Source organism: Betta splendens, chromosome 2 (genome assembly GCF_900634795.4).
Source record: "Betta splendens chromosome 2, fBetSpl5.4, whole genome shotgun sequence".
NCBI classification, from domain to species: Eukaryota; Metazoa; Chordata; class Actinopteri; order Anabantiformes; family Osphronemidae; genus Betta; species Betta splendens.
In genome coordinates this window covers 19,140,611-19,153,377 of record NC_040882.2, presented here as the reverse complement: position 1 = coordinate 19,153,377, position 12,767 = coordinate 19,140,611, and the positions used below count along the sequence as shown (strand labels likewise).

General features: G+C 48.5%; 1 protein-coding gene across 1 annotated transcript in view; it reads left to right on the top strand.

Moving 5' to 3' along the window:
• nhsl2 (NHS-like 2) overlaps window positions 1-12,767 on the top strand; it is a 69,915-nt gene that overhangs the window by 11,192 nt on the left and 45,956 nt on the right. The window lies entirely within an intron of this gene.

Below are 12,767 nucleotides of genomic sequence, written 5' to 3'. Positions count from 1 at the left end.
GTTGCAGTCAATGAAGTACATGTAGTTTGAACTGCAAATGTTTTCAATACTTTTCACATCCTTCATTTTATGCTACATACTTCATATTATACGGAACCAGTATATAGTTGTTTTATACTATGTGGGTTTAAAGCTGACCTTTGGAAAAAACAAAGTTTTTTATAGACTTTTTTCAGGCATGTCTGTTGTTCATTTCTGTTTATTGGTACATTACTGCCCCATATTTGCATTTGTTTATTTACTTAGACGCCTCCACAGGTGTAACTCATTCAGAAGATGTGTGGTTCTTACGTAGTGCTCATGGGACGTGTGACCTATGTACTCGTCCTCCTCCGGGATCCTAATAGCGAACCTTCTGATGTAAGGACTGCTGCTAACAGACGTGATGCTGAAGATGTCATGTGTGAATTACACTTGGGTCAGATGTGAACGCTTTATGAAGCCGGCGCTTGTTGACGATCACCGACCAAACGCACGCCCCTGAAACACGCGGCGCCCGGAGGAAAGTTCCTGCTTTGATGAAGAAGAGGGAGACGAGTCTGACTCATCGTCATCTGTGTGTGTGTGTGTGTGTGTGTGTGTGTGTGTGTGTGTGTGTGTGTGTGTGTGTGTGTGTGTGTGTGTGTGTGTGTGTGTGTGTGTGTGTGTGTGTGTGTGTGTGTGTGTGTCGGCGTCTTCCCTCAGGCTGACATTTAAATGCGCCCCAAACTTTGTTTTGTCCATGTTTCTGGAAATTCTATTGTTGAAGGGCATGAATGGAGAAGGAGGAAACATAAAGGTTCCCACACCATTTTGTACCGTTCTGCTTTTCAGCGTCCCACAGAAAACGCTTCCATAATTATCTATTAGCTTAGTGCAGCTTGAAAACATAAAGCTAGTGGAATAATTGGTGTTTTTTAAAGCACAGCCTTGATCTAATTTGCTTGATTTCGCCTGGAACCTCCACCAAACTGCTTTGCGTGTCATTAGAGGAGGCTGCAGCCCGCGGGTCTGGAGCTGGAGGCCTCGTAGTAGACGCTTCCACTGTCGCCAGACCAACGCGGCGTCCACTCATTTAGCGACTCTTTGTTTCTCTCCAGCTGCTGACACGTGAGAAGCCGCGTTATTTGTGTTCCTTCCCCTCATTATCTTCCCCCTCGTCACGTGACGGCGCCGCGACTCCTGCTTTGAGCAGCAGACTGCTCCCTCTGGGACCTCACAACGAAACGCACAGCAGCCAATTTGTGCGATTGGATGCGATTTATCCACTGAAGTGGTTTTGACACGAATGTTAAAGTTTATTCGGCTATAAAACGTTAACCTGAGAGACAGAAGAAGAGAAGGGGAAAGAAATTGAAGTATTTCGGCTTTTTGAGCCTCTGACACCACTGATACAAAGGAGCTAAACACATCAATTAAAGCTTTCTTGTGATTGTTGAGGACCAGAGAGGAACTCATCGTAAGTCCTGTACGTCCGTCCTGCTGCTCCCCATCACAGGCTCAGCCTCCAGCCTGCAGGCAGCCGCTGGCCCACATACAGGCGCTCTGCTCTTTGTTGCAGGGAGAGACGCTCCACTCGTCTTAATTCAAGCCTTTGCTTCAGCTGTCTTTCCTGTGATTCAGCAGGTTCGCTTCCTTTCTGGCTCCTCCGCCGGCCCCGCGTTCACCCCGCTTCGTCTCGTTTGCTCGGAGGAGCTCCCTCTGATTGCTTCTGCTCGGAGGCGTTTCGCGCTTTGATTCTCCGCGTTCATTGTTGAGATGGTTAGATGTGGTCTTCACAGGAGGGGCTGGTTTTCTATTGGCCAGCGTTGTTCTTCTAAGGCATCCACTTAACCTCAACGCGAGGCCACGCGTGTGACGTCTCAGATGAACTTTGCGTTGGATGAATGATCGCCTGTCACCGCGCTGTTCCTGGACGACGCACTGACACGGGGCTCGTGAGCCGCTCACACGCTGGTTCTGCTCAGACAGGAAGGTGTCTGTCTCACAGATTACTGGGCGCAGGTTCAGCGTCCAGGCAGACGCAGATGCTCCGACGGCGGCGGCGCTCCCTCTTTTCAGCCGTCAGACGTGTCCTGCTCTTTAAAGAGCCGCTCCCTCGCGCTGCTCCTCCTCTGTGACGCCGCTCAGGGAGCATCGTCTATGGCTGTTAGACATCCGTTGCCATGGTTACAGTAAAAGCACCAGAACCGTTGGTTAGGGTTACAACCGTGTTGCGTTGAGGTTGGGACAGGTTGTTTGATCCGTGTCCCACCTGCTCCTGCTGCTGCTGGGTGTCACCGGTTCAACGCCCTCTGATCATAAGAGCTACTGGCCAAAAGCTACAACCACTGAACAGCAGCCTGAGGTACTGGTACATGAACAGAAGCTAGAGCCTCTGCTCGTGCTTATTTAACGATACCGTGTGCAAAAGGACCCTTCTCTTAAGTATTTATCTTGAACTTTATTTGTGCTTTTGTTGGAGAGTATGCGCACACGCTCACAGTAAAGCGCTCATCTCATAAAAGGAAGGAGGAGGGAGATGGTGGATGGGAAGGACGACAATGAGAGTTGTTGTACTGGGTCTTGTGTGAAGCCGAGCATCATTCATCAGGCTCTTTATTAGCCCGTGTGCTTCACTGGGAGCCTCATGACACCTGCTGATGGGCACAAAGCACATTCGCTCGCCTGCCTTAAAAGGTGTTTCTGCCGTTGTTCTCGTCCCAACGGTGCAGCCTTGGCTCAGGTTCTAGGACATTCAAGGTTTGTCTGTAGGTGCATTAGGGCTCAGAGGGTTCACACAGACATCAAGGACACGCCGATCAGGAGCATACGCTCACTGGAGGCCACGCTACATGATCCACAGCAGTGGACTCACACAGACTCAGCAGCACTGTTCATGATCGGCCTCACAGTGACAGCAGAGGTCCTGCTCACACAGGACCTCTGCTGTCACTGTGTGTGTGTGTGTGTGTATGTGTGTGTGTGTGTGTGTGTGTGTGTGTGTGTGTGTGTGTGTGTGTGTGTGTGTGTGTGTGTGTGTGTGTGTGTGTGTGTGTCCTTCCAGCTCCAGGTTTTGATCTGAGTGCCAATCTTATTTCACATGCAAATGATTTAAAGTGCATCTCTCTCTTTGCTTCTTGTTGCCGACCGTCGCTGTGTCCAGCTGCAGCAGAGACAGGACGTCTTTATAGCGTTGTGGAGCCCAGGATACTGACACACTATGTTTTCCCACCGGCTGTTTGTGTGTATACGTATATATGTATATACTGTATGTCAGTATGAGCTCTCAGTATGAGATATTATGAAGAACCAGACATATTGTGAGCATAAAATCATGTGAAATGAAAACAGAACAAATGTATTTTTATCACAATGCATTGGTTTTCATCTAAATAGATCTTTTAAATGAATATAAATGACTAAAACACCAGTAAGTGGATCCCAAAACCCACCAGTCCTCTGCTCAGCCAACCTTCTGCTGAACAGCATGAAAACTATTAATATATATCACAATGAAGTCTATCTGTGTTTATGGATAGTTTTCAACTTGTTTTCCATTTCTAGCGATCCTCTTTAGTCGCTAAAGTCTGTTGCCAAGCAGCGTAGCTAAAATGTGATTGGCTGATTCCTCGCTCTCCTGCCTGACAACCCTGTTCTCCATGTAGAGGTGGGACGCTCCATCAGCCCGGGGGGATTTCACTCCACAAGTCTTTGTAGAAAGTTGGCGCTCGTACCTGAGGAAAAATCAAACCGATGAAGAACTAGTGCAGCTCCGCTCACTCCACTCGACCATATTCACCTCCATCACTGCATCGCGCTGTGTGTCTTTTAACATTGTGGCATTAGTCTGTGTCTGTGAGTGTGCAGAGTCCTTCATAAACGGGACTCTAACAGTCCAGATGCCACAACTTCTGCTTCTTGGGGCTTTTTTTATACCACATTATCTAAAAATGATAAATGTTGCTGACTGGACATGCTGACACTGCAAAAGACTGCAAAGGAACAGCCTTTGAATGGAGACATAATAATAGAGACAATACTGATCTTTACCGGAGGCTTTTTACTGTGTCACGTGATCTTTCTTAATCCATTCCTTGTTTCGGCCACTAGGGGGAGGTAGAGTTCACTTATTGGTGCAGGCTTCCTCTGTGTGTGTGTGTGTGTGTGTGTGTGTGTGTGTGTGTGTGTGTGTGTGTGTGTGTGTGTGTGTGTGTGTGAATTGCAGAGTTACTCTCCCACCACTTATTTACATCTGATTTCATTACCCTGCTCCATCTCCTGCCTGTCTTTGTTACTCGCCTTTCACCGTGTATTTATCTCAGCGTGTCACACGTCTCAATGTCTAGGTTGTCTTATATAATCTGAAATAACTTCTCTCTCCATCTAGACAGTCTTAGCTTTTTTTAGTTTTCATCCTAAACACGTCACAATATAAATGTTTCTATACTGGCCACATTTTCAAGTCAAGGATCAAATAAACAAGAGTATGATAATAAGTTATACAAGTATACAGCTGCTATTTGCATCTTCTGATAATTTTCAGTAATATTCACATTATAAGAACAGGTTCCTGGATAAAATATAAAGACCAGCTTAAAGTGCTGCTGCAGTTCATCTGTAGAGTTTGTGAGTTGACCAGACTGAAGTCATCAGCTGAGTTAAAGCTGAAACATGGGTTTTGCAGCCGGACAAGGATCCCGAGGGAAGAACCAAGTCGACCTCTGAATCAATAAAGTCAAAGATTAGATGTCGCTTGGTTAAAGTCCAAGCTCCGTTGCGCTTCAAGCTCTGGGGACACGTTAGGGATTAAGATACCGGATAAAAGAAGCAGTTGTCATTTAAAACTCAAACGGGCTCAGATCGTCCTTTTGCGTTTGGCTTGAAAATATGAAACAACCTGTGAAGAAGACATCAAGTGAAAACTGCACACGTGGAACAGATACACGAACACAGTGACTGAGGCCTACTGCGGTTGCAGTAGTTGCAGCAGAAACAAAGCAAATCTATGACTTCCTTCCACTTGCGTCGCTTGTTGGCCCTTTTCTCATCATCGCACACTTTTCGTGTAACGAGACACGGCTAATGATTTTTTAACCATCACTGTGTATCCACAGTATGAATGAATCTCCCTCCTCTTTGTGGGAAATGACTTTCTCTGTTTCATCGGTTTGTCTGAAGAGCCAGCTCTCTGCTCTGACTGTGCAGCCTTGTTTTCAGCCCAAGAAGTGGTAGCGTGATGGCGACAACGTGAAGGGCATGAACCAGGAGGCCGAGATACAACAAACAGATACAAGGAGGCGCTCGTCCTTCTTTCCACTCCTTTTAGGGATCGGAGTGTGGCTGCAGACGGGCTTCATTATCTGCACAGACCACATCACTGTGTGTGTGTGTGTGTGTGTGTGTGTGTGTGTGTGTGTGTGTGTGTGTGTGTGTGTGTGTGTCCTCCAGGCAGCCAAAGTGTTTACTGGGAAGAAGGGGATAATGATGAAGGAGAGAACGAGCCGTTGCTTTGAGAGAGAGAGAGGAGGAGACCGAGGGAAAATGGGAGACGCTCCCAGCGAGGAGAGGCGACCGTGCAGTGAAATGAAAACTAAATACTGGGAAATGGAAGATATTAAGTTGAGCGCTATGAAAGGCTAGAATGAGAAATGTTACTCGGGGACTGGAGCTGGACGCGGAAAGAGTGGGTAAAGAAAGGCAACGGAACCTGTGTCGTCTACGGCCCGTCAGAGCAGAGCAGGTCAGACTTGATGGTGGTAAACCGGAGCTCTAACTGGCTCAGACCTCAAGACTGTAGCGTTACACTGGCATTACTGGGTTACCCTTATCACGTGGGAGCATCGGCGAGGCTCCATGTGAGGCCGCTCATCTGAACAGAGCGCTATTATCCCTTCAGGCCTTCATCTCTGGCTGTTTCTGCTTATTCATGTTTCACCTCTCAGCTTTCTCTGCTCTTCTGTGGACGTGAACCTGAGGAGCCGCTGTAGCAGGTGTAGCGCTTGTTAAGCCCTGTTCCTTCTTCATCCCTCTTCATCCTCGCTGCTGAGCGCCTGGCTCACGTCTGGGCCTCGTCGCCGTATCGGCCCGTTGACCTCGTGTCCCTCCTCTCGCACGCACCCGTCGCCTGCAGCCCTCATCTGTTCCTGCTTAAACGCGTCAGATTTCATCTCCTCCGCATCCAGTGTTTGCTGAAGAAAGCGGGGGCACGGCTCGGTTTGGGCGTTAGCGGCCGGTGACGGTGCACGCGTCCCGTGATCCCCTGCTTATTAAACGTCTGGGTTTTATGATGTCACACACCTTTCATTTCTCACAGACCAGGATAACTATAAATTCTCCTTTCATCGACCCGCTGTGAAATAAAACAGGTTGTGGGAGATTCCTCTTCCACTGGAGGGAAGCATCAAAACGAAGGGAAAGAGTGAAAACCTTCCTCTCTTCCCTTTTTGAGTCTCCATCTTCTTTCTTCTTCATCCAATCACAGTATTAAGAGGACAGAGCCTGTTTATCTTAATAAACAAGATTAGAATAACGTTGAGACTGTGAGACTTAGCTGCACTGCAGAGACAGACAGACGTGAATCCACATGACTTTGCAAAAGCATTCACTTGCTACAGAGCTCAGAAGGACAGTTCGTCTTCATGTTTATATAATTTAAAGCAAACCTCAACTCAGAAGAAACGGTCAAAAGGTTCGGTACATGTACCGAGTCTCCCAAACTGATAACGGCGAGTCATTTAATTAGCTGAAGGAAGCGCTGGAGATAGGGAGAGAGGGGACAAAGACAGATGACTTAGAGGTAGCGTAAAAAAGATTAAAGGAGACGAAGGCACGGGGGACGTCATTATTTTCCTCCGATCCGCGGCTGCGTGTGTTTGTCTGCTGAGGGTGAGAAGACAAGCAGGCGCCCTGTACATCAGTCTAAAACAAAGGGAGGGAGGAGGTGAAAGGAGCTGCGGCACATAACAGAAGAAGAAGGAGAGCTCTAATAAAAAGAATTAGCGAGCGTCAGCCTGTAATTTTAAAATATCAACAACATTTGCATGTTAAAAGAATCGGTGCTCAACTTCTATAGCAACAAAACTCTGTTCAGCGACAAATAACGTCCAGCGGAGCATGGAACACGAGCAGCCACCTGATTGTCCAGATTGCAGCCACGCGATTCAGCCTAAAGCCAATTTATATGGAAATGCCGTTGGGCCAAATGCGCGCTGTCGTCGGTGCGAGAGCAGGAGGAACGGGGCGACACGCGCTAAACGGAGACGTGGAAACGCGGCGATGCTCTGTAGGACTCTGGGCCGATAAGACGCTGTGCGATCTGCATCGGTTTGAGACAGAAATGCAGACGTGATGGCGGCGGCGGCTGGTGAAAGAGGAGGAAGAGGATGATGAAGAGGATGAGGAAGAGGAGGAGGAGGAGGAAGAAGATGATAGAAGGAGGATGAGGAAGAGGAGGATGATGATGAGAGGGGAGAAGGAGGAGGAGGAGGACCTAACCTCCGGGGAGTGGGAGTGGGGCGGCTCACATATACCTACACATCCATCACCCACCCCCTCCCTTCGTAGCGCTCCCTCACGGTGCCTTCCCTCCCTTCGTCCTCTGCAGCTCTTGGGATGAACGTCGCTCCATCACCTTTGGCCTGTGAGCTGGATGTTACCTGATTACGTCAGCTTGGTTGTAACCAGCTCACATTATGGCCTTCAGTGTCAGTGCGGCGCTGCAGGCCACTGGCTCCAGCAGCTGCTCATGGGGGTTTCCTGAAGCCTCCTCTAGGTAATATTGGGTTAAAGAGATGGAGCAGGATAACCTGTGTTGACTGTTTGCATCAGACGGAGCGTGTTGTCATTTGCTGCAGGCTGGTTTGGATCAAGGCCTCACATGCTGAGAGCCTGGGTCCGACCGTCAGCTGGGTTTGCTTCAGACCAGCATTCAAGCTAGAAGTCTGGCTTTTGTCCTGTCTGAATCACTGTGTGGTGGGTCTGCATCAGGCTGTGACCAGGTCTGTCAGGGCCGGGTCCAGGCTTGGACTGGACCCGGGTCAGACTGGGAGTTGGGTTGGGATTGGATTGGGTCAGACCAGGATCAGTTCAGGGCAGATGGATCCACGTCAGACTTGAGTCAGGCATAATTCATCTTTTACCTGCTTGTTTAAAGAAGTACATTTCTTGGTTTGACCTTTACATGTATATTGTGATCTTATTTTCTAATATATTGCCTGTTTACAGTATCATGACGAAGGCTTTATATGGCATCGTTATCAGTTATTGAGCCTGATTCATATACAGCACTGCAAAATAATCTTCAACATGTTGTAAATATGACATTTATCTCTGACTTAACGATGCAGTCTGTTGTTTTCGACTCAATCCCTCTCTTATAACATCTGGTGTGATGTGCAGATGCCGTGCAGCACTCGACCTCCGTCCCATTCAGACCGTTGTGCTCTGCATGTGTTGTGCTTTTTAGCCGCCACGCATCACATTCCTGTGACGTCACACTCTGCGGCCTCACCGGTGATAAAAGTCACACGTTGAACCCATAATCGCGTTGTCAGCCGTGCATGGCTTAGTTTGGCCGGCTGCTCCTCCAGGACGCTCCGTTCTTCCCCTTTTCGCTTCGTGGAGGTATTTTTTATTTAAGTGTAGATTTGTGTCCCATCAGTGTGTTTCAGTACCTCCCAAAGAGATTAGAGGCCAATTTCACAGCCGTGGATTAAGCTTCATCCCTGACTAAACTCATTTTTCCCTCGATGGAAACCTCCATTGAGACAGAAAATTACTCTAAGACTTGTAGCGGCGTTTATGCCTGTGACACCATCCCCCACACAGGCCTTTAAAAGTCTGACACTCGCTAATTACCCCACAGCTTTCACTGCAGCACTTTCTTTATATAGCCGCAAACTTCCTGAAGTGTTCAGAGCGGCTGAAGAACTTGTGGGAGAAGTGAGAAAAAAACTGGCCAAAAGTTAAATGATTTAAAAAATGCGTAGATGACGAATGGAGGCAGCGTTTTTAACAGAGGTTTGTTTCCTGGGCCTCTTTTTCTGCTTTAGCTCCAGACTTGAGTCCAGAACTTCTGGCAGCAGCCCGTCCGGCAGGGTTATCGGCTCCTGAGGGATTAACTGGAGCGATGCGTGAGAGCCCCACTGTTCTGGCCGGAACCGTGGCAGATTAGACAGGACGTTCACCCTGAGACCGGGACGGAGCTCCAGGGTCCACGGACCCGAGGGGTCGAAAGAACACAATGCAGCTGGACATGAATATAACACAGAAACATAACTGAATTCACCCACATTGGTTCTGGATTCAGGTCTGGGTTTGTAGATAATGGTCCAAACCAAGGTGCAGGACCAACCAGGTGTTGGTTCTGTTCTGGAGGCGGCTGTAGCTGCTTGTTGGTGGTCGTGGTGCAGACTGGCTCATCACCATTTGAGGTGCTGGACTTCTTCTGGATCAGGGTCTAGTCCTGGGTCCTTTGGGTTCTGGCTCCTCACACATGGTGCTCAGTTGACAGTAGAGTGATGACATCACTCCTTACTGTCGCTGCCGCGGCGATAAAGGTTTGGCCCGAACTAATAATGTTTGAAATGAGCCTTTCAGCTCCTCTGCAATTCTGAGTTTACGATTCGTTATTTTCAAAGGCTCGCAGCAGCGTTAATAATTAACTGGACATTGAATATTGTCCGCTTGTAACGGACGGACCGCGTCTGTGAATTTCATCGCTTCCTCCATGTATTCGAGTTGCCGCTCGGCTCTGAGGCGAGCGGACGTTTAACCACCAAGCAGAAACACTGATGATTATTGATTAAGGGACTCTGGTGTAAGGCTGCAGGAGGCAGATGGAATTAAAGAGCATAATAGAGCAGAACTAAACACCAAAACACTGGGCTGATCCTCCCTCGGCACCACAACGTGGAGCGTGAGGAGGATTGTGTGTTGTGTGTTTGATGCCTTTCCCGTTCATATTCGTCTCTAAGATGAGAGTTCTAACCCGTTCGTTCATGCATCTGGACTGAGCCGTGACTCCATGACACCGGCCCAATAAACGCTGAGGCCAGCGTTCTCAGCTGAGCGCATCCGACGTCTGGCCCACGGGCTCTGGGCATATTGCTAGCAGTCTGTGACGACCTGTTGCGTAACGCTCTGCGTTATAATCTGCGATATTGTCTGTTTGCTCCAGATGACCTCAATCTGTGCCCAAAATAAATCTGCGGCCGCTCTGCTGCGCGTGTCGTCTCCGCACCGCGGGGTTCTGGGCTCTGTTCTGCAGCATCTGACCCGCGTGTCATCAGCCCGATGGACTCTTTGTCTCATACTTGTGTCCTTTTGGGGAAAAGGAGCGAGAGAAGACGGGACTGTGTCTGAAACTCCCCCCGCCCCCTCCTCACCCCACTGAGGTCCACCCCCCATGATCCCCCAAACCAGAGTTATGTAAGGGCTGTATATTGGCTTTGTGAGCCAATATACAGCCCTTATTTGGATTTGTGGAGGTGGAGCCTTGTTACTGTAACTGTAACTCAGTTTGTGGCTGGCGTAGCTGCTGGTGGTAGTTGCTGGGACATTGATGTTGTGTCATGTTTGCTTCCATTTCCAACTCAAACTCTTTTTTTTTTATTTGGAAAAGTTGTGCTCAGTTCTAGTCACTGAAAGCAGATCTTCATTTTGTGAAGCTGGAACAGGACGGTCCATTCACGGCACAGTCTGTTGTTGTCTCCGTGTTTGGGTTCAAACTATCTCCTGCGTTTGGCCGTCGACATGTGAACAGATGAACAAGCCTGGGAAAATTCTGTTAGACACACACACACACACACACACACACACACACACACACACACGCGCACACACGCACACACACGCACACACACGCACACACACACACACACACCACACCACACCCACCCACACCACACACACACCCACCACACACCACCACACACACACACACACACACACACACACTTGGATTTGTTCAGCTGTTCATTCCTTTCATGCACGGCCATCGCTGATATCAAACAAGCAGCGTATTCAGCATTAGTTTCAAATAAAAGGTTGTTGCTGCAGCAGCTGTGTGCTGATCTTTACTGGACGTGGGAAAGAAACTCTGCTGCAGAGTCGGTCCAACAGTATTTGCTCTGGTCATCTCCTAATAGTCAGGCCTGGCTCGCGGGCTCCTGTCCATCAGTAGACGAGGACTCTGCTGGTTCCACAGTTTAAAATGCTCTTCGTATGTGGTGACCTTGAGGCCTGACGTCTCCTCATTGACTCAGTGTCTCTTTCCTTTCTTGTTTCCTGCTCCATGTTGAACACAGACTCACTGCAGAAATCCCTCAGGTGTGTCCTCTCTCACTTTAGCGTCTATTGTGGCTTCGATAGTATCTGCCCTGTCTGGCCTCCGGCCAATGAGAAATACACACACACACACACACACACACACACACACACACACACACACACACACACACACACACACACACACACACACACACACACATCACTCGATTGCAGCTGTTCTTGAGCAGTTGTTCTCCTTTGTTAGCAGCGTTTCACTGGACTCGCTTTAAGTGCGTGATGAAACAACACCTGGTTTTCATAAACACACGTGTGCGTCCTTTGCGTATCGCAGTGCAATCGGTGTTTGTCTTGTCCGGGTCCTCGCTCAGTGGGAGTCATTAAAGCGCGGTTAATTACCCATAATCCGCTGTGGGCCAGATGTCTGCTGGTCGGAGCGGCCACAGTGTGTGTGTTCGCTCCTTCCTCCTCTCTCTCCTCCTTTTGTCTTTCATTCTTGGTTGACTTTTAAACGTGATCTGTACCAGCGCTGCATCGCGCCACCTCTCGTCCCCTTTGCCTCTTTCTCTTTCAGTTTGTTCCACTGGCGCTAAATCCCCCCCCCCCCCCCCCCCCCCCTCTCTGTCTCCTCCCTCACTCGCTCTCTCGTGTTTTGGTTCTCACTCACTTGGACCCAGATGGACTCGCGTTGACTTGTTGCAGCCTCCACAGGACAAACCTCCAGTTCTGACCTGTGGCTCGACCCATTTCCAGGTACTGTGGCTCCATGTTTGTGTGTCAATGCCTGCCGCATGCTTTACGTGGCACTTTGTTCAGTTGATTGCGCTGAGGCTGAGGTCTTGCAGACTTTGCTCAGATACTGTAAATGGCTGCAAACTGATAATGACGTTTTACAGCATTGGTGACTTTACAGATTGAAACTTGTGGCTTCCACTGCACAGACATTTTCTAAAACCGAATGAACACGCAAATGGTGATTTTAGGGTTTTGCATATTTTGCAAATATATTTACCTGCAGCAATAGTTGGAATGTTGACCTTGTCCTCAGTTTGCAAAGAGCTGAGTCTTTGTTCTGACACTGTGGGCGTAAAAGTTCCTTCTGGACCGGAACAACACCAGCGGGTAGAAACACGCGAGCTGAACATCCTGACGCGAGCGTGAGCCGCTGATGAAGATGATGTCCGTCAGCCCATTTGCTGGACAAATACAGGAATAAATTCCACGTTCATACTGTACTGCGTGTAGGCTCTGACACCACCGGCAGCCCTGTTTTATGCTCAGGCTCATATTTCAGTATTTCAATATCAATATGAACTACGTAAAAGAACATGAAACTGTTCAGGCTCTACATAGTTCATGTTCATGAGCAGTGCAAACAGGGATGTTGCAGGAAAATCTGGATGAAGTTCCAGATTTTGGCTGAAGCTCATGTGTCACGTCTTTGTGCAGTATTCTGCCATAGGATTTGTCCAGAAACACAATAAATGGTTTGTTGTAAAATGCACAAGTTGAATGAAGGG